At 36.7% G+C, this 20819-nt stretch overlaps 1 protein-coding gene and 1 non-coding gene across 9 annotated transcripts in view; both read right to left on the reverse strand.

Moving 5' to 3' along the window:
- Nlgn1 (neuroligin 1) overlaps positions 1-20819 on the reverse strand; it is a 908803-nt gene that overhangs the window by 271156 nt on the left and 616828 nt on the right. The window lies entirely within an intron of this gene.
- LOC111817347 lies at positions 18352-18514 on the reverse strand. Its single transcript, XR_002821574.1, has one exon. It is a non-coding gene; the product is annotated as a U1 spliceosomal RNA (small nuclear RNA).

Here is a 20819-nt window from a genome sequence, read left to right on the forward strand (position 1 = left end):
TATATTTTTTTTTTCTACTGTTACACAGCTAGTGAGTCAAAATGCTTAGCTTGACCTCACTGAACACACTTGGGCATACACATTTTTAACTGCTTTTCCTGTATATCCTTGCATAAGTTTAGTTTGGCAGCAAAATTAATTGACTCATTAATTAATTTCAAGTGACAAGAAAACCATGAACAATTGCATGGCCAAGTACAGCACATGTTTGAGTGTGTAAAGTGTGTACATTGAGACCAGCATAAATGCACAGGGACTGACACTGAGTGCTCATCATAAAAAATGACACAGGAGTAAATTGATACAATGAGTAGAAAATCATGTACCTGAACTTAGCTACATGAGATGTCTCCTGAGTGAGTCACTGGTTGCCTTGGTGAACTCAATGAATATTTCCTGGACAGGTACCACACTCCTGGCACCTACACTAAAGTCTGGAGGTATCATGGGAAACAATGCAGGCATGGTCTCAGCACTGACAGACTTTCCACTCGGTGACACTGCAAAGAATCATCAGTGATTTGATAAAGAACAGAGCAAGCCATTTGAGGCAGAAGTCATAGATTATAATAAATTTTCCTCATAATTAATGGGACATACTGTCCAAAGAGAGTCATACTCCTGATATCCCAGTTTTTCCAACAATAAGATAGAAATCAATTAAAACAACTATGCTATCCTTCAAAGCAAGATATAAACTGGAAAGGAAAACTAATATTAATCAATGAAGATAGCCTATAATCCATTTTAATAGAAGAAAACATTATATTTTAATTAAGGTAAAATTAATTATTGAATTTGACCCAGAAAGACTTATTTTAAATATATTGAATAATCATTAGAGGCTTTTATCATTTTCTTCAGAAGTAATAAAGATATAACCTATAAAATGAGAAGTTAATTCAATAAAAATATCTCACAATAAAATGATGCTGATTGAGATTAACAGGAACATAATTTAAGACATTATTCGGACTCCTTTGGTAGCCATGCCTTTATTCTTCCTTTTTAGATAACTTTTACTGTGTTTAAACAATAGATGCTAATGTATAGACTCAACTATTCACTCATTGAAAGTATTAGAGGGGGCCAGGGAGATGGCTCCGTAGAATAAATGATTGCCCAGCAAGCACAAGAGCCTGAGTTCAATCCCCGTTCCCCACCCTCACCCCCCCAAAAAAAAACCTATTAGAGTATTTCTATACATCTAAGTCTTTGTAACTTTAATCCACCTTAAAGGTTAAGTAGAAATATTACTTTTCCTTGTGCTTATTAGTGTCCTCACAATCAGAAAATTATACACTGAACAGAAGAAGCCAACACATATTCAAAGAGAACCTTTTGCCAAGTTCACCTAAAACTGCTTAATATAGTTATATTGCTTAGAGACAAAGAATATATTCATTTTTATCAGCGTGCTGCCTTCAATTTGAATGTTTTGGCCAATTAAATAAGGATTAAAAGGCATGTAAGATTGGAAGATAGCACAAACCTGGAAAGAGGGCTAGTGTGATAAGTGACAGAATCAATATTATAATTTATCTTAACAAATACGAACAAGCTCTTCTAATTATGAATCACTGATTTCGTGGCAACTCTGCTTGGTGGAGAAGTTTCTTAGCAAGAAACTTCATATGAAAACATTATGAGGGCTGGGGAGACAGCTCAGAAGTCTAGGCACCTGCCTGGCAAGCACAAGGACCCACTTTCGACCCCAGTACCACATGCCGTGCTAGCCACCGAAACTAGGCATGATGGCGCACACCTGTAATCCCAGCACTGTGGAGGCTGAGACAGGAAGATCACCGCAAGTCTGAGCTGTGTAGTGAGACCCTGTACCAAACAAAGAAATAATCTTTTAAAAAAGAAAACATTAGGATAGCTTTGGTAAGTGACAAATTCTTAGATAGCTCTAAATAATATTAATAGAGGTGTGGTAATAACACTAAAGAAATCTTTAGACTGCACAAAACAAAGGACAGGTTCCATATGGCTGGAAGTGATCATTGCTTGAGAATATATTAATTGCCTTAGTCCTGAAGACCATATTTAAGGGGCACAGATAAATAAAATCCCATCCCACAGAGCCAGAGGCAGTAGTGGTATAATTAGATGTGAATAATTTTAGATCTCTAAGACATGTATTCCAGTATTAAGATTCTGTGAAGAATATGAAACACTAGTGTATTTGACATCCCATTAAATATAGAATTTATAATTTTCTTATTCCATACTGTAAGTACTTCTAAAATATGGTTTTTTTTTGTTAAAATTACTGTTGTTTTGATACGCTCAGTTTCAAAAAAATAACAGTTCTTATCATATTAACCCAGCGGAAGACATCTAACCATTTAGGCTGTGCAGATAAAATAGCTAACTTCTCTCCTTTAAAAGCCCAATTTCCACCCAATTTCTTTGAACAAGAACAAATCCTATTTTTATGTTTAATTTACATAAAGAGGCATGTTAGAATTCTTAAAACTATTCCTTCTGTATTCTTATAGAAAAATATATCTGCTGGATAAAAATCTGGTAAAATTATTTCCAAGCTAACCAGAATTTCGACTCTGAAATAGCTGGTACAAATCACTTGACTGGAATTTTCTCTGCTCGCCACGATCTGCATGCCATACCTCAGAGAAAGGCTTCTCAAATTGTAATGAGCATACAGCGTAGCGCAGATCCACAGTGGGCCTCAAATGACACCGCGCTGACAAGCGCTAGGGGACAGCGATGCTGCCAGCCCTGCACTGTGCCATGACTCACACAATCTGAGGAGCTCTGCTTCCCTGGAGCTATCAACAGTATGAAGCCACCCCCACTAAGTAACTCAGGGAAAATAAGCGGAGCTACTAAAAACAAAATCTAATCTTTGAACATTTACTTCCTGGCAAGGTCTTAGCCCTTCTGGCACAGTTCTCCTGAAACATCTCCCAGAGAGCTCTTCTCCTCTCCCCTCTCAGTGAAGGAAGCTCTGTTTGCACAAGCACCGGTGGACTTTTCCCATCTACTCCCTGCTACTCAGCCTCGCTTTTCCCGACTTCCTACTCTGCTACAGGTCGGTGGCTATTCTATAGAGCTCTTCATTTTCTGTTCCTAGTACTTTAACACTAAAATATTAGCACTATATGACCAAAATGGGTTACTCGGAAGACTGTTTCAGGTGCTACCCAACTCCAACTCAGAATATTTTCTACTTGCTGTGGATAAGCTACCCGCTCCCTACACCTGAGTCAGGAAAGAGATGTTGGTGGAGTGCCAATCGGCTGGCATGGCTACCTCCCTCTATTTCTTTCCTAAATATTTCCCCAGGGGTGCTGTAATATCACTTCTTCACTGGTGAAGAATTGCACTAGAAATATGTTGTGGCTTTTAACATGCATTTGCTTGTAGGGAATAAAACTCGAAGTACGATTTCACATACTCTTCCATTTATTAGTTATTTCATCTGGGCCAGCAGTTTTCAATTTGTAGAATCATTAGAATCAAGTGGGAAGTGTTAAAAATTACTGATCCCTGCAAGTCTCTAGCTATACTGACAATAATGATTAGTGATTTCTGAGCAGTAAGCAAAAAAAGAGGTTCACTTAGCATTAAAAAATACTGATTCCTCAAGAATCTCCTTCCATTGTATATTGCCTACGTGTTGGCATTTTAAATATCTGTTTAGGTGAATCAATTTTCTTAATCTTGCTTTCACTCAAGACACCCTTATTCTTATTTCTGTGGAATTTCCTACATTTTTTTCATCATCAGATTTATCAACTATATCTGGATAGACCTTAAGGATGGAATAATTTTTTGCTCTTGGAAGTGCTCTGTGCACAAAGATGTTTAGGAACAGCCCTGGTTTCAGTACCAGTGCCCACACCCAAGCTTTCACGGGAACTGTCTCCAGACATTGCCCCTGTCCTGTAACATGCAAAGTCCACTGAGAACCACAGCTGTGCACACCACCACATTTGCCTGCCACCTCCACAATCCTAGTAATTGATGCTCTCCATTGGCCAGATACTCAGCTAACTCATGTCCACAGATATCTATTTCACTTAACTCCCAAAACAAATATACTTACACACATTTTAAAAATACTTACACTAAAGGTGAAGAAATTGAAATTTAAAGGTGCAGAGATAGTATAAAGAACATGAGTTTCCGGCCCTGGGAACTGGTGGATACAGAATACAACCATACATCTGTTTTCTTCTCACCTGGGGGATTATGCTGTTCACTCCTACAGAATATTTTACTTTAAAGACTCTAGCTGTTTGCTTCTTCTTGAGACTATTACACCTGCAGGAGCTTATTACACTATGAGTCATTCTTCAATGACATCCCTGTTTTTTTCCATTCTGGCACTAAGTTATCATTTATGTTGTCACCTACTTTGCCTCTGTGTTAGGTCTTTCATTGAAACCCTAAATTTTCATGGTCACATCAGATCTAGGCTTTTCTAATAGATCATTTTTAGCGTTGATCTCTAATGACTATATTTTTCCTTTTAAATACATACTACAAAATGAATAAAGATTAAGCTTTCTAAAACCTGGATTTTTAACTCATTAACTATCCAGTACAAATTATTCTACCATGACCTTTGAGGATAAACCAGAGAATTTTAGCTTGGGAATTTGAAACTCATTTTAATTTTGTTCCCATCTGTTCTCCGTTATCTTCCATGGAAGATATTGGATTGAAGAGCTTTCAAAGGTTTTTCGCTAGCAAATCCTCTGTATAAGTCAATGTTTCACTCAAGCCTGAAATTACAGTCATATATGTGGGGGTAGCTGGGAAAGTGTGTTAAGCTCATGTTCTATACCACAGACGACATGCATGATGTCCTTGTGTAGGATCCTGAGATATACTGGGATCGGAAGGGAATATTCTCCCACTTAGCGTAATTTAGTTCTACCCCATTGCTAAGCACACCTGACTGTCTCTAGGGTCAAGCCTTGCACTTTCTGTTTCATCTCACATATTTACTTCAATCTATCCAGGCTTTAAGACCCCCTGACTTCCTGAATCTTTCTGCACCCCTCTCCTCACACATGCTCTTTCTTTCCTTTGTGTCCCTTCTCTGTGTGTGACCATCTCATTGAGAACTTAGCACTACATTACGAAAGATGTGCACATCATTTTTTTTTAGTAAACCTAGTTTAATTTTCTTAATGGATCTTGACTTCACCAACTCCATGGTTTTCTGTTACCTTTGACTCCTTTCTAGTACTTCCAATTTTTTGGAGTGGTAAGACACTCTTTGACTCCCTCATTTCTGCTTCAAAAGTAGAGAAATAGTCTTGACAAAATTGTTCTTGCTGAATGTGTTTATGTATATAATTATTTCTTATAAAGATAAAAGTGTGAATAATTGTTATGAAAACTAAGTCATGTCATGAGGAAAAGAAATGCAAGTTGCTCTAAGTGTGCAGGTACAATTGGTAATAATGTTGCAGCTCAGACTCATAGTGATCTTCCTGTCTCAGCCTCCCTAGAGCTGGGATTATAAGTGTGTGCTACCATGCCCAGTTTCAGTGGCTGGCATGGTGAGCCCAGGGTTAAGGGGCTGGCATGGCATGCAGTACCTGGGATTGAACCTGGGTCCTTATGCTTACCAGACAGGCATATAGACCCCTGAGCTATCTCCCGATAATAATATTAAGGAGCATTTTTCTTTGAGTTGGAGACTATCATAAAGGAATGGAAACTGGGACCCTGTTGTCCAGTTATTATAGCTAAGCAAACAAATGAAGAGAAATACCATCAGTAGACTAGGTCACAAAATAAAGTATTTGATTTTATACCCCCACATTTATGCAATGATATGCATTCACATGTTTGGGTACAATAAAATATTTGAAATATTTTATTGAAATAAAATATTTGAAATACATGCAACTCTAGATTTTGATTTCTTTGCTTTAATGAGTTTTTAAAAGATGTAGTCATGTCAGAAAATAAATTTGCTGTTATTTCCTCAAATTATTTATTCTAAAATTTTAGGCAATTACCGCATTGTTTGAAAGTACATTTTCACTCTTTTGGAAATGCTCTTGTGCTTAGAAACACTTTGCCCTGTGTGCTTATTAGCAATGTGTATTCATTCTCCAAGGGGGATTTAGTATTTTGGAATCAGTTAAATGTCAATTGAAGCTACTTCTATGGATAAAATAGTGATCACACTGGGTAATACCACCTTTGTGCAAAAGAGGCATAACTGGGAATAAAATTTATATCCTTGTGTTGTAAGTTGTGTCCAAAGGCACAAGAAGTATGTTCTCAAAATTATAAGCATACTAGAAAAACAAAGTGATAGCAGAAGAATAAACCTATCTTCCATCTTTACTTTTAAAGAAATTATACTAATTTTTAAAAGGTTTTTTTTTTTCAAATATATACTATAAAGCTTCCTATCATTGCACCATCTTACTCTCAATATATTTATTTTATTATTACAAGAAGTACAGATGAAATTATATTTTGGCTTTTTACTACCTAGATTCAGAAGTAGCAAAAGTAGAATTATCTCTTAGAATTTTCGTGATGTTATTTAAACCCAAATACTTCAAGTGAAATTTAGTTCTAGGATTTTTAAAACCTTTTTGGTAGAAGTTAGGAGAAAATGTCATCAAAAGGCTTTCTTGAAAAACTCCTTTAAATTGGTTTTGGGGCAGATTGTTCTTGTGTTCTAGGAAAACTGCCAGGGAGACATCCTGTTAAGAAGTCACCCTTTTGGGAAACGGATATGACTAGTCAACCGTCTAAGAGTGTAACAGCTCTGTCAGGTAACAAGGAGGTTACTGTGTGTGGAATTCAGAGTTGCAGTGCACTTCTGAGGATATCTCTCAGAGAGACAAGTTGCTAAGTCTGGAAAAAGCATGCCAGATCATGACGACTCTTGGTGACACTTACAGACATGTGTCTCTTTCATCGGGGTGTGCAAGTACTGCTAGGTGTTGAGAAGCTCAGATCAATAGCTGAAGGAACTATTTGCAAAGGATATTTAATTCATGTATTATGGATAATAAAGCTTTCAGATTCAAGCCATTGTGCTTAACATCAAGTTGGAGGTTCCATGTAAGTGAATGATATTCTCTTCATTGTTGTCTGTAGTCCAGGATCACAGCAATACCTCTTCTGATGGTGGCTTCAAGACAACTGGAATCAGTACAACTGACTGTTAACTCTCAACACATGTTTATATTCTGAGGACTCTTCAAGGTCAGTATTATAGGTAGCTAAATTACCACTGGGCAAGAAAGAGACAAAAGTATCCATTTTTGAATACATATAATCAAGTGGCATATGGCACTGAGGTTACATTATACTACTCCTTAATGTATGTAAGCAAATCACCTACTGAAAATAAATAATAATATTAATTTCTCTAAGTCCTCAAACAAAAAGGAAATTTTCTCCTGAAATTTTTTGGCATGTAGCAATCCTCCTGTTTTTAGCCTCCCCAGAGCTGGAATTACAGGTGTGCACTACCATGTCTAGACTCAGGGGCACTACCCATGAGCACAGCATGTGCTGCTGGGGATCAAACCCCGGTTCCTGTGCTTGCCTAGGCAGGTGCAATATCATCTGATGAGGTGAATGGATCAAATGCTTTGGAGACAGGTTGTTCAGGTCATAAGACTGCCCATGACCTTGCTCAAAGTTAACACAAGAAAATATGTATGTGTGTAGGGCTTCACTTTCCTTCTTTATTAATTAAGCACTGCAAGAGTACTAAGCAGGAGGCGTTACAGACTATGATGTCTGGTCATGCATGGACAAAACCTTAGCTAATCTCAAGTCCACAGAGAACTCTGTATGGATTTATCATAGCACTTGCAGTGACTTTATCTGTCATTGTACAGGCAGTGGATGATGTTTCGATCAAATCTTGCTTAATAGTAAGCATTTTAAACTAATTGTATATCACAGTGCTAACCCAGCACCTGTTCGATGTGCCCTCAACATAGGTTCTCTTATGCTACTTTACTGAACTTAAATGCTTCTATTTTTAATTAACTGGCTTGATTAGAGCAGAAGAATTTAAAAGTAGTTTTGTTTTGAGCTCTGGAATTATAAACAATATATTGAAGAGGCTACCATTAATAGAGTGCCTAATAAATTCACCTTTCCCTCTTTCTTTTCAAACATAGCAAGAGGTCTTCTCTACCCATTTTGAACAATGAGATGCTACTTGCGTAGATCTGATTGAACCAGGATGGCCAATGGACCTACCTCATCTGACTGTCCTTAGATATTTTGGAATTAGGCTTTACCAATTTAGTCACTCTCATTTTGTGTAACTGGATATGAAACAGGTAACTCAGGAGCTGAGGGGTGGCCATGTTTTCCTCCATGCGCCCATGAGGGAAAGCGAGTTGATCTACTCAGAGCAGAATGGCAAAGGCGGATACAAAGATGTAGGGGGCACAGTTGGCTGATAGTTCTAATAGGTGTGAAGTATTGTCTTGAATTCCTTCCTTGGGAACATTTCATTCTGGCCCTCAGGGTTCAATATACCTGAATAACATTTTAATAAAACATCTTTTTACTTGTAACTTAAGCTGGCTCTAGTGAATTTTTTTTATATGAGCAAACATTGCAAACTATGGGCTAGTTACTAATTTTCATGAATCTGGAAGCAGAAAGAGGAATTCTTTGGTTCAAGAAAATCTGCAGAGAAATTACGCCATCAGTAGTTTCTATATCTGCTAGTTTACGAAGGTTTGTTGCCTAGTTCCATTAGCTTTTACCAATCTCTTTGTTTCATTTTTGCAAGGGTAAAGTTTCAAAACCTTCTTCTGCAAAGCTAATAATACCAGTTTGCCCTTCTGCTTTGTATTACTGTAACTATTTGACATTTGTAGAGTTTTCATGTTGTTCCAAAAACTGTGGAATTTTGAAAACAATAATATTGATCCCGTTGAGGCAAAGCATGTGTTCCGACCTGAAGCCAGTTCCATTGGAAAGCCAGCAAATCTTACCCTGATAGAAACAAAGGATTAATACAATTATTAATTTTGCCTAGGTCTTTGCTAAACAAAATGTTTTAATGTAAGAGAGGCATGAATCATACATGAGAATAAAATTTTGCCATCAAATGTAAAATAAAGAACTCAGTTTTAATGGATTTTTAAAATAGAGCTAATGCATTACTAATCAGACCTTTTTTTGGTCTTTTTTCAAGGTTAAAATAAAATTTTTTCACATAGAAAATCGCACTAAGAAATATCTACCAAGTCTTGTAGTTCACTACTTTTAAATGAAATATAAAGCCTATGTGTATTTCCTGTACTGTATTTTATTTTTCTATAAAAGTTAAATATTCAAAATGTTTCATTGCAATCCACTCATATTGGTTAGTTTTAAATGTTTATAAACAAGATGTTATTCCTAAGTTGGTTTTATATTGAGTATATGCATTTGTACATATTAATTATGTACATATCTATGTGCATATATGTATATGTGTAGGGGGATTTCACTATTAAATTACTAAATGGACAAACCAAACTATGCTTAGTTGGCTGCTGAAATCTCTCTCTGCCTTTCTCCCTCTCTGTCTCTCTCTTCTGTCTATTATTTGTTAATCTATTTATGTATCTACCTACCCGAGTTACTGGCCCACCTACCTACATATCATATCTATCATCTGTCTTCTGTTTTGAATAAGGCCAAATAATCAAAAGAAACTTTCATAAAACATGTTATTGTTGGGGACGTACAAGTCCATCTGCTGAACAAAAGCCACCACAAAATGCTTAACACTGGACCTAACTACTAGTAGCTCTATTTATTTCATACTAAGATAACTTGTGCATGCTCTGTGACAAAGAGAACAAGGCATGTATCCAAATTCAACATTACATTTTGCACAAGTTCATTTAGTGGATTTTTGGCATATATATACAAACAATAAAGAATAATGTGAATTAACCAAATTGTTGAAATTTCTTGTGCTAATACAAGTAACACATGGAGCACTGATCTCTAGGATATCTTCCATATTCTCATGACAAATTTAAGATATTTCTATGAAAATATTGTCTCAATGAATACAGATTTTGAACTTTTTAAAGGCCACTCATTATGCCCGTATTAAATTATGTTCCAGTGACATCAAAAATAATGAAAATGCCTGTAAGGTGTTCCTTTTCTGAGTATTTACATATTTTAATAGGAAACAGGAGGATAATAAATGATAATGAAGAACCATTTATTCCCCAGGGATTGAATAGCCTCTTGTCCTATTATGCCAGACAATCATTAATTTTAATTGCTTCATATTTGTAACCCACATGGATAAAATTAAGATCTATCCAACAGGAGAAAAACAAAAGCCTAACATTATTGTAAACAAAAATTTCTTCCAGGATGTTTTTCATCGAGTAAGCAGGGATATTACTGTATTATTTGGCATAAGGATTTATATTTAAGCTCATACAATGAGCAGAATTATAGGTTGTATGGGTAGTTTTAATATTGCATTATCTTTTTTGTGTCTATAAAAATGAAATATACTTAAAATAACATAGCCTAGGAATACATTAAAACTCTTCATTTATCATTCAGCACTAAACAGCCACCATAATACCTATTTTTAGAGAAATTCAACATCATACTTTAAAAGATAATCCTATTTTATGTATAAAAATTAATTATTTTGTTGAACATTTATGTTTGATTCTTATGATAGTCTATAAACAAGCAGTTTGTGCTGGAAAAATTTAAAGAAAAGAAAACAGAGCCTTTGGTCCATTTATCGAATTAGGAAAGTCTTAGTCCTGGGGCTTAGAGCAGTTCTGAGAGCACCGCAAGGAGGAGCAAGGCGAGCTTGCTCCACGTTGTCTCGGGGCCTTGGCCCTGAGTCCGGTGTGTAGCTGCAGAACCTGAACCATGACTGTGCAGTGCAACGCTTTGAAACGTGAATCCTACATATTGTTGAGTCACGAACAAATTTAGTGAATCACTACCAGATTTTTAAAAAGTAAAATAGAGCAGAATATAATTTAGAAGATCAGAGTTCATATAAAATATATGTATGTATTGATAGCATATATATGCCTCTGTGTGTATTCATGTCTCTATATGTCCATATGTGCATTTAATATAAAAAATAAACTTAGTTTTTACTGAGGGTTTTTTTTTGTTTGTTTGTTTGTTTGTTTTGTATTTTAAGGATCTACAGGGTGTTCAGGGTCATACTGTTAGATTGGACTCGTAGTGATTGCCTGTTTAAAGCCTTCCAAGAGCTGGGATTAGAGGCACGTACCACGACATCCAGTCTCAATTGCCATCTCCGCGCACCCTGGGGGTGGGGCTGGCACGGCAGGCCCGGGGCTCCATCCCCTGGCCCCTGTAATGCAGGCACTTCAATCCGCTAAGCTGTTTGGCCAGCCCCTTACTGAGTTTTTTTGAAAAGACAAAAAATGTGTAAGTCATGATTCTAGAGCGAGTGCATACTGATGTCTTAGGAACAGGCAGCAGTAAGCATACAGGCCGATGCTAAATCAAAGTTTCTCAGTGTTCAAGTTTCAGAGCTCCTGTATCAACACCATTTACTCTTGCGTGCTATTGGGATCCTAGTGGCCAAGCATGTCCACTTGATGGTCTTTGTAAAATGAGTTTTCAAGGTCCAGTTCCTGTGTCCTGAGATGAGAAACTACTGAACTAGAGACCATCTCCTCACTCTGAAAGGCAGTACGCAGGGCCAGTCACAAACATTACAAAAGTAGGAATTCTTCCTTTTGTTTTATACTTCCTTCCAGAGCTATGATTTCTATAATATAGCAGATATGACTACTTAACTTCAAATTAATTCAATTTTATCAAATTAAGAATTAAAGTGATCCAATACACTAACACCATATTAAGTATTCAATAGTGTCTACTAGTAACTAGTAGATTTTTTATTTAAGAGGGCAAATATAGATCATTTTTATCATTACAGAAAGTTAGATTTCAGAACTCTGCTTTAGGTGAATTCAGTGAATTATAGGACTTGCCACACAACGTCTTAACAACAAACACATTGTTACTGCAGGTAGCATATTGAATCACATGCAAAGCCTATAAGGAATATATATATATATATATCTTTATTTATTTAAAGATATTTTCCTTTAGATTACATCAATTATTAAGAGTCTCTTAACATTTCAAAAAACAGGACATAGGGAGAGGATAAATAATATAGAAAATAGAATATAGAAAAGTTTTAGGTAGGGAAACTATTTTGTGCTGTTCTAAAAGATGGAATACATGGAATTACACATTTGCCCCAACCTAGAGAATGCATGACATAGTGAATCCTGATGTAAGCTCTGTATTTGAGCCCATAACATTGAGTCAGTGCAAGGCCATCAATTGGAACAAATGTTCCATCCGGTGGATGATACTCTTAAGAGAGGTGACTATGCATGTATGCGAGCCATAGACACCCTGGAAATCTTTATATTTTCCATCATCTCAAAAGGCAAGCTTTTACAAATTATACTTACAAGTCTTGATTAAAAATCTACTACAATAGCACTAGCTTTAGAACGATATTTTAAATAAGCAACTAGGATTCACAAGCAAAACAGTTAAAATTCTACCACCGTTACCATTTTAAAAAGTAAAAGTAATATCTTATTGACATAAAATATTTATGAATATTCATCACTATTCATTACTTACCAAAACAGCTGTGAGTTGTTTACTAATTTTCTCTCTAAGTTACAATGAGATTGTCTTAAGAAGGCACATACGGCTTGAACTGCCATTCTAATGTGGAATAATCAAGTTGCTCAAAGAGTAAACAATTTTTAGGGTACTAGTTGTACCAAGTAATACTGAAGATAGATTAAGTCCCTCTGAAAAATGAAATTTTAAGGAGATAGGGCACTTTTAAATTAGAATTGTTATGCAAAATATGTAATATACAAAGCATACAATAAGGTACATACTTTGTAAAAATTTTCAAACCAGTTGCAGTCTTCAGTATGTTTGCATCAAACAAAAAGTATCTTTCTAAAAAGTTTCCGTTGATTTATCCTGTTTTAAAATAACTGCACCCAAGATAGGGAAAGTAAAGAAAAGAATGTCTATATGAGGAAGAAAACTAATGTAAGCAGTACATGCATGAGGAAAATTGTGAGGTTTTCTAGCACCCTAAGTACTTAGAAATGATGCTCTGTTTCTCTAATAGTTTAACTACATAATCACCCCATGGGGTTGTGATGTGGGAGGCAACTGCTTATACTCTATTTAACAGCCATTACCTTTTCTTGCTTGCTAAGAGAACTGGGTCCTGCCTCTCTACCTAGGAAGGTGCTGAGGATGAATCACGATTACTCTAAGTGATTTATGCTAACCTCATTCTTTCACAAAAGTCTTTTATCTAGAGATAAGCTACTATTCTGGGTCTACTTAAAGACAATTAAAGTTATTGGGGGCTAAGGGCATTTAGCAAGGTGGTGGGCAGCAAGAGTGCTGATTGGAGAGACCTTCCCCTCTTCCCTGGTTCTTGTTTGGTGCTATTCTGTGAGGTTATCAAGCTGTGAGAATCCTAAAATCCAAAACCAAAACATTGAGCAAGGGTAAAAGGAAGGGAGAGAAGAATTTCAGTTGAGTGCACTGCATCTGTCCTGAGGTGGAAAACACTGAGGCTTCAAAATGTCCTCATGCTATAAATCACTATTAATGGGGATTTCTGCTAGTTTTGGAGGAACACATTCTAACCATTAGTGCAAGTGAGGTCAGAGATACAGAAAGTCCTCTAGAGTCACTGAAAAATCCTAGACTAGATTATATCTTGGCTCAGTGAACCACCATAATTAAAAAAAGAGAATGTGTTAATTCTAAGACACTGTTCAGACATAAAAGTTTAGAAAAAGTCACACCATCTTAAAGAAAAAAAGACCCTGACTTTCCTGTTCAAGCTTTCCCATGGGAGAGGGAATTTTGGAAACAGACTTGAAGTGTTATGATCCTCTTGTCAGACTTACTGTGATCGTGGACAAGAGTGTTTAAAGCTCCCTTAGCTCAAGATCCTTTCTAAAAAAAAGACTGATGGGTTGTTTTGAGTACAAGCATAGATTTCCCATATAGCTCGACCCAACAAGAGGGCATGCAGGAGTCATGCCGATGCTGCTGTCTCTGGAGAAGGAACTGCTCGGTTTCTCTTGCTAAGATAACTTCCCCTGCGCATCTAGATTTCTGAGATTAGTTAATGAGTGATGACCTGTAAGTGATGCTACACCGAAGCTTGGTGAATTTACAAAATCAAGTGCCAGCTCATGAAAGTGTGCCCTCAGCTAACTGGTCTCTCTCCTGCTTTATCTTTCCTCCAACCTTCTAAATGAGAAAAGCAAAAGTGGACTGAACAACAGAGATGGAGAGAAAGGTGATTATGTAATATCCCAATGATACTAACAAGAATACAGTGTTTAGGAGAGCAGCAGCACACTTCTAAGGCAAGGAAAAATAAGAGGCATATACTTCATTGAAAGATTAATTGAGGTCAATCAGTTCACTGAAAAACATACTAGGTAAAAATTAATTAGGGCAAATAATTTTTTAAAACAAAATTGTTGGTAAGTGTAATTCGGGAAAGTTGAAGGGAAGTTAGAAAAACACAAGAGAGACGCTTGAGTTCTGCCAGGGCAGGTATGTTTGCAGGAAGCATTACTAATACTGGGATCAATATTCATATTCTTTAGTAGTTATGAAAAGTAGAGTTCTGCTAAGACAGCGAGAGCCTCTCCCCTTGGCTTTTCCAGTTAAGACACAAGAATACTGTTTTTTCCTTTACACATTCAGGAACTGGCTAAGAATAGCGGTGAGAGAAGCACAAAGAAGGCACGCTAGGCCATGAAAGATTGGTGATGAAATGAACATGGCAGGAGAGAGAATGGAGAGCTTTATATCTTTCTCTGCTTTGAGAAAATAATTTTCTTCTCATTTCACACAGAACCTGGATCCATACAGTGAAAGGCCACTTAAACTGGAAGCTGCCATCATTTGTAACCCTGTTGCTACAGGAAGGAATAAAATGGAGGAAGTTAGGACCCAACACACTGACCAGAGCTAAGAGACTCCACACGTTATATTTTACAATCTTCTTTCTGCTTATTCCAGTTTAGGTGTCCCAAAATATGTTATACACTTGCAAATCACATAAGAAATACACTCAGGTAACTGAAAGTATATTTAATTACTAAGAGTATTTTTACTTTGGGTGATACAAAACAAAAGTGACTTTTTCCCAAAAAATCTTTATTACTGCTTGAGCTCCTGGACTAAAGTAGAAATTATTGACTTTAATAACATGAAAATGCTCTTTAAACTGTTGGGATTGTTTCTGGAATATTTGAAAGTAGCAGCATAAGTTCAGTGGACATTTTCATTAATTCTTAGTGAAAATGGGAATTCAAAAATTAAAATTTCCTTCTTGGAAAAAAAGAAACCATTAAGGGACTTAATGAGTCCAAATTAATCTCAGCATAGCATATTTTCAATAATAAGTAGCTACAGGACAGAGATGGATCTTTGCCCTTTGTCCCCAGCTTTAACAGGGTAAGATACCGGTAACTGAGTCACAAAATGTGGAGAGTAATGATGGTGGTGCTCCACATGGGGTCGTTCAACTAAGGTGAGCTGACTGAACAGACAGAGAAACCATATACAGAGAAAACAGACAAAATGATCTCAATTTTCTTCAAATGTGGGGACTAAGCACTGATATTTTTGTCAGCCCACTTACACTGGCATTATAGCTAAAGAGAACCTAGCTGTGGACCCTGAATTCCTTTTCCATTGCGATATATAAGTGGTGATCTCCCTTCTGCCATTGGTTGCGTTCTCAAGGTCCATTCCCTCCAACTAGAAAGACTGATTCTATCACAGGGCCAAAGTCAGCTTGAAGTAACATCTGAAGCAATTAGTGACAAGAGCAATTTGACTCCTTCCTTTGTTAAAAGTGTCATTTTCAAGATCTGACGTCTCGCTGTTAGGCTGAAGAGGTATAAATTGCATTAGGTCAATCCTCAAAGAACCGAGGAAATGGGACAAGTAATTTTTGGGAAGATTCATTTCAATTTTCTATATTACCTGCTTCTAACATCCACTTTAAAAATCTAGACAGTTTTGCCCAAAATGTTGTTTGGTCAACCTTACAGGGATGTACTAAGTGGGTTTCAAAGTAATTTCATTGCCTTTTATCTTTCCAAATATTTGTAATTTCTTCCAATCTTTGCTTATTATGGCTGAAGGAAAGTATACCAGAACAGTAATGGAGGGTTCACCAAATGTCTTTAAAGGCTGTCTTCTATGACTTGAGAATTAAGCCAGCTATCCTAGGGTACAGGAAGTAGAGAAGGCAGTCTGCAGAGGATTGCTTGTTGCCCTATTCTGTCACTCTCAAGGGCCACCTATAGAGTGTGGAAAGAGGAATTAATTTGGCAATTCATCTGTAGAGAATCTGGAGAGCTCATTTCAACATTTAAACCCTGTTAGTTTGGTGGCACAGCTAAAACAAAATACTGCAGGCTGGGTGAAATTCTATTATTTCACATTTGTAGAGCTTAGAGGTCTAAAATCACAGTGTGATTCAGGAGGAATTGCTCCTTCTGAGATCTTTGAAGAAAGAGCCCATGAAAAACCTCTTTCATTGGCATACAACTGGCATCTTCTCCCTAGCTCTCTTCATATCAACTTCTCTCTGCTCATGTTTGTCTTTGTGTCCAAATTTCCCTCTGTTCATAAGAGGATCCGGCCCACCTTTCTACAGGATGACTTCATCTCAAATAGTTGAGTTTTTCTTTTTAGCAGAATTATTTCAGTTATCTTTTGTATGGTATATTGTGTCAGAGATCGTAAGAGAAGCCTTTAAACTTACTTTCTTCTTCAGTGTATTTATTCTATAAAACAAATCTAAAAAGCTCCTTGTTGATCTATCACCTGGGAGGAAAATGTGGCTTTTTTTGTATTTTAGGCAAGGGTCTACAGCATGTTCAGGGTCTCACTACTAGATCATATTCATGGTGATCTGCCTGTTTACAGCCTCCCAAGAGCTGCGATTCCAGGCATATGCCACTATGCCCAGTCTCACTTGCTGTCTCAGCACGCCGCGGGAGCAGGGCCAGATGGCAGGCCTAGGGGTCGACCACCAGCCCCTGTGCCTGCCTGTAAGAATGAAAATGAATTCTAATCACAAAGATATATGCTTCTTGGTTTGAACCAAGGTTGTCACTTTTAAGAGTATGAAACAAGTCTTCTAATTTTTTATTAAAAAATTACTTATTTATTCCATACATACTTACTAGAAAACCTTCTGTAAATACAACAGTGAATAATGGAAAATGTCATTGGGCTAGCAGTTTCAATTTTGTAAACATATATATTTAGTATCTGATGTAAGTGTTTTGAATGGTTTTCTAGACTCAGTATTGGTCTAAGTGGAGTAGGAAAATGGTGTTACTTGCTCTGATACAAAGGATGAGAACTCATCCATTGTCTTGTGGATGCTGACAAGTTATTTAAACATGGAAAGCATCATGTTTTAAAGCACTTTAGTTTGTAGTCAGTGAAGAAAGCTCCTTGGGCTTCTTAAATTTTCTAGACTGTGTGGTGGGCATCCTTAAATTATAGCACCAAACAATTTTGGACCACTAGAAGACAGATTTGTGATCATTTTGTCCAGCATTTTCTGCTCTGAATTTTATGCATTTTCTACTCTGAAGGGTAGTTCATAATGTCTACATAATAAAGTGACTACCCTGGTCAAATAAGGTTTCTGAGTTAAATTAAAAAAGAGAGTATTTCCTGGTGGGTGTTTAGTACTTTAAAATTGGAAATGTATATTGTAAAACAACAAGAGAGAGTCAGCCAGATAGCTCAACAGATTAAAGCGCCTACGTAGGCAGAGTGCAGGGGCCTGGGTATGATTCCCATGCCGTGCTGGCCCCACCCCCGGGGCGCACTGAGAGGGCCACTGAGACTGGGCATGATGGTGCATGCATGTAATCTCAGCGTGTGGGAGGCTGAAAACGGGACGATCACGACGAGGCTGATCTATGTAGTGAGACCCTGTAGACCCTGTAGTAAATACAAAACAACAACAATAAGAACAAGAGATACAGAAATATGAATTTCCTAAGTTTTTGACAATGTAAGCTTTCTTGTATTGTTTTAAGTGAGTCAATATTTAGGTCTTAATGAAGTAGCATTTTTTAAAAATAGGTACCTTTATTGCTATTGAAAAAGAATGATAAGTCTTCAACATAAAATACAGTAACTAAGTGTGATGTTCACCCAGCATCCTCAAGCCACTCCTTTTAAAAAGAAAGGCAAGGTCTTAATATCAACAAATAACAAGGGTAAAGCACAAACTCAGTCCTCGACTACCACAAATTATGCAGTTGAGTATTCCACGTTTGAGGAAATCACAGAAGTCAACCCATCCCCAGTGCAATGGACAGGCTTTGCCTATGAAAACCACCTTTGTGCTCATGGTATCTCCCTGACAGGTAAGTATTGAGTTAACATTTGAAAGAAGATAGTATGGGAGATACTAACCCAGTCCATTTCCTAGTTTTAGACATGGAGAAGTTTAGACCCTGAAGGGTAAAGCATCTTGGTAAACAACCTCAACTCTATAACCTTTGGTTTTTGTTTAATCTAACAAAGACACATAATAAAGCAAAAGAAGCTGGGCATGAGGCCAGTATCCTATCTCTGCTCACTGAGTTTTCAACATGCTGCAGAATCTCATGAAGAAACTTGAGTGTTATGCAGGTTTCTGTTAAATCTGGCTTGCCTCTGAGAAGGCCTTATTATCCATCTATGAAATAATCTAAATCACCATTTAGTTCTTAACTGAAAAGCATATGGTACTCCTGAGATGCCCTCTAGTACAATGATGTCACGTTTGAAGATTTGTGACAGTGACATGCATTTGGTTAAAGAATTCAGTTATCTATTCCACAAGTATTTATTGGAGTACCTTCTATAAATACAACAGTGAATGAGACAGGGTAAAGTCATCATGATAACCATTTTAATTTTGTACAGAGAGACAGACACTAAATGTTAAATAAATTTTCTGCCCACACTGCTAACTAAATATATTGATGAATAGAAAACATATTAATGGGATAGAAGTGGTATAGTGAGGCTGAATTTGCACTTGCCTTGGGCAGTGTGCTCCGTGGATCTGACAGATGCACTGCAGCTTGAATAAGAAGGAGCTATTTGTTACAAATTTGGAAATGAGAGAGCCACACAGAGGAAAAGAAGCTACTATGGCTGGTATTCTGGGGGGCATATTTTCATGGTCATGTACTAAAAGAGTCAGGCACAGAGAGACCAAAGTGTAGGTTGGGAGGATATTGAGACCAGGTGCCCAGGGTTCAGTGCCATAGACTTTGATTCTCTAAATTGAGATGGATGCAGAAATCTGACATTCAAATAACCATGTGCTTTTGGGGTTTTAAGAAGCTCACAGAAGAGACTACAGATAACTGATCTTTCGGGCATGCACTGGCATCAAACCCAAAATCCAGATGGATTTCTGAGCCGAGTGAGACCAATAATGTCTACTTATACTCATGCATCCAGGGCAACTGAATTAACTTGAGAAAATGGAAGGAAATAATACCCTGGAATTCCCCAAAATAACTAACAGGTCACCTCTAATACATGCCATTTAATGAGATATTGCCTAATCACATCAATTGATGATGAATCCCAACATGCCAAGTAAGACTTGGTGATGTGCTATCTTTCAAGTATAAAAGTGAAAATTTTAACTTTTATTGTGTAACTCCTAAAGACGTAAAAGAACAAAGAACAGAGAAGATATTGATAACTTTTATTTTTTAATTTAATTATTCTGTATTCAAAATTTTTCTTGAAAGAGAAAGAATTTAGGTGATAGAAATAACAATACTTTTGTAGAAAATGCAAACTGTAATAATAACCTTTCATTGTCTGCACCCTATTATCTTTAGATGCCTGTACACATTGTACCCACACATCTAATGAGCAACATCTTTTGTAGGACAGGTACCTGGGTAGAGAGTTGCATCATGTTGCCAGAGCAGCAAAGATAAATTTGCTGCCCACACAGGAATGTAATGCATGACCCTGTTTTGGGGAATTCTATGTGCAAAAGTAAATTATAATAAAAACTTAACTTCAAAAAAGCATCTGATAAGGCACTTACTATTCCCACACATGTCAGGGCTGTCTTTACTGAAACTCACAGAACCAATAGAAAACTGGATCAAACTTACCAGGAAGACAGATAGCACTTTGACTCAGAAATTGATGCAAGGTACATCCTACTGTGACCATCAATCACATCATTCACTCGTTTTCATCCCTAACTTTTCTTAGTCTGCAAAATAATCAATAAATGTCACCTTATGGAGTTAACGGCCTTCATTCTAAATTTACTATGTCCATGTTGCCCTCTGGCTCTTTATCTGTGGGCTCTTTCTTTCTATAGATTGAAAAATCAACATGCACAGGACACTTAACATGATAGCTTAGTAGAAGTCCTTTATTTACTTAAAAATATTTTTGTGGTTTTTTTTAAATCACCCTTATTATTTTTTTTCTGTTATGTAAAAACACCACACATAGAATATATAAATATTAAAATCACAAAATTTTAGTTTCTTCTTTTTGTTCTGATATTTTTTATGTAAAGTTCCTTGGCATGCTTCTCAATAAAATTAATATTTTATTTGGATCCTCAGGATCCAAGAGGCTTCACTCTCAGTAGTCAAACTAAACAAAAGAATGAAAAGCATGAGCTTTTGGGACAAATTTGATGA

This window comes from Octodon degus, unplaced genomic scaffold (assembly GCF_000260255.1).
Source record: "Octodon degus isolate 3935 unplaced genomic scaffold, OctDeg1.0 scaffold00055, whole genome shotgun sequence".
Taxonomy (NCBI): Eukaryota; Metazoa; Chordata; class Mammalia; order Rodentia; family Octodontidae; genus Octodon; species Octodon degus.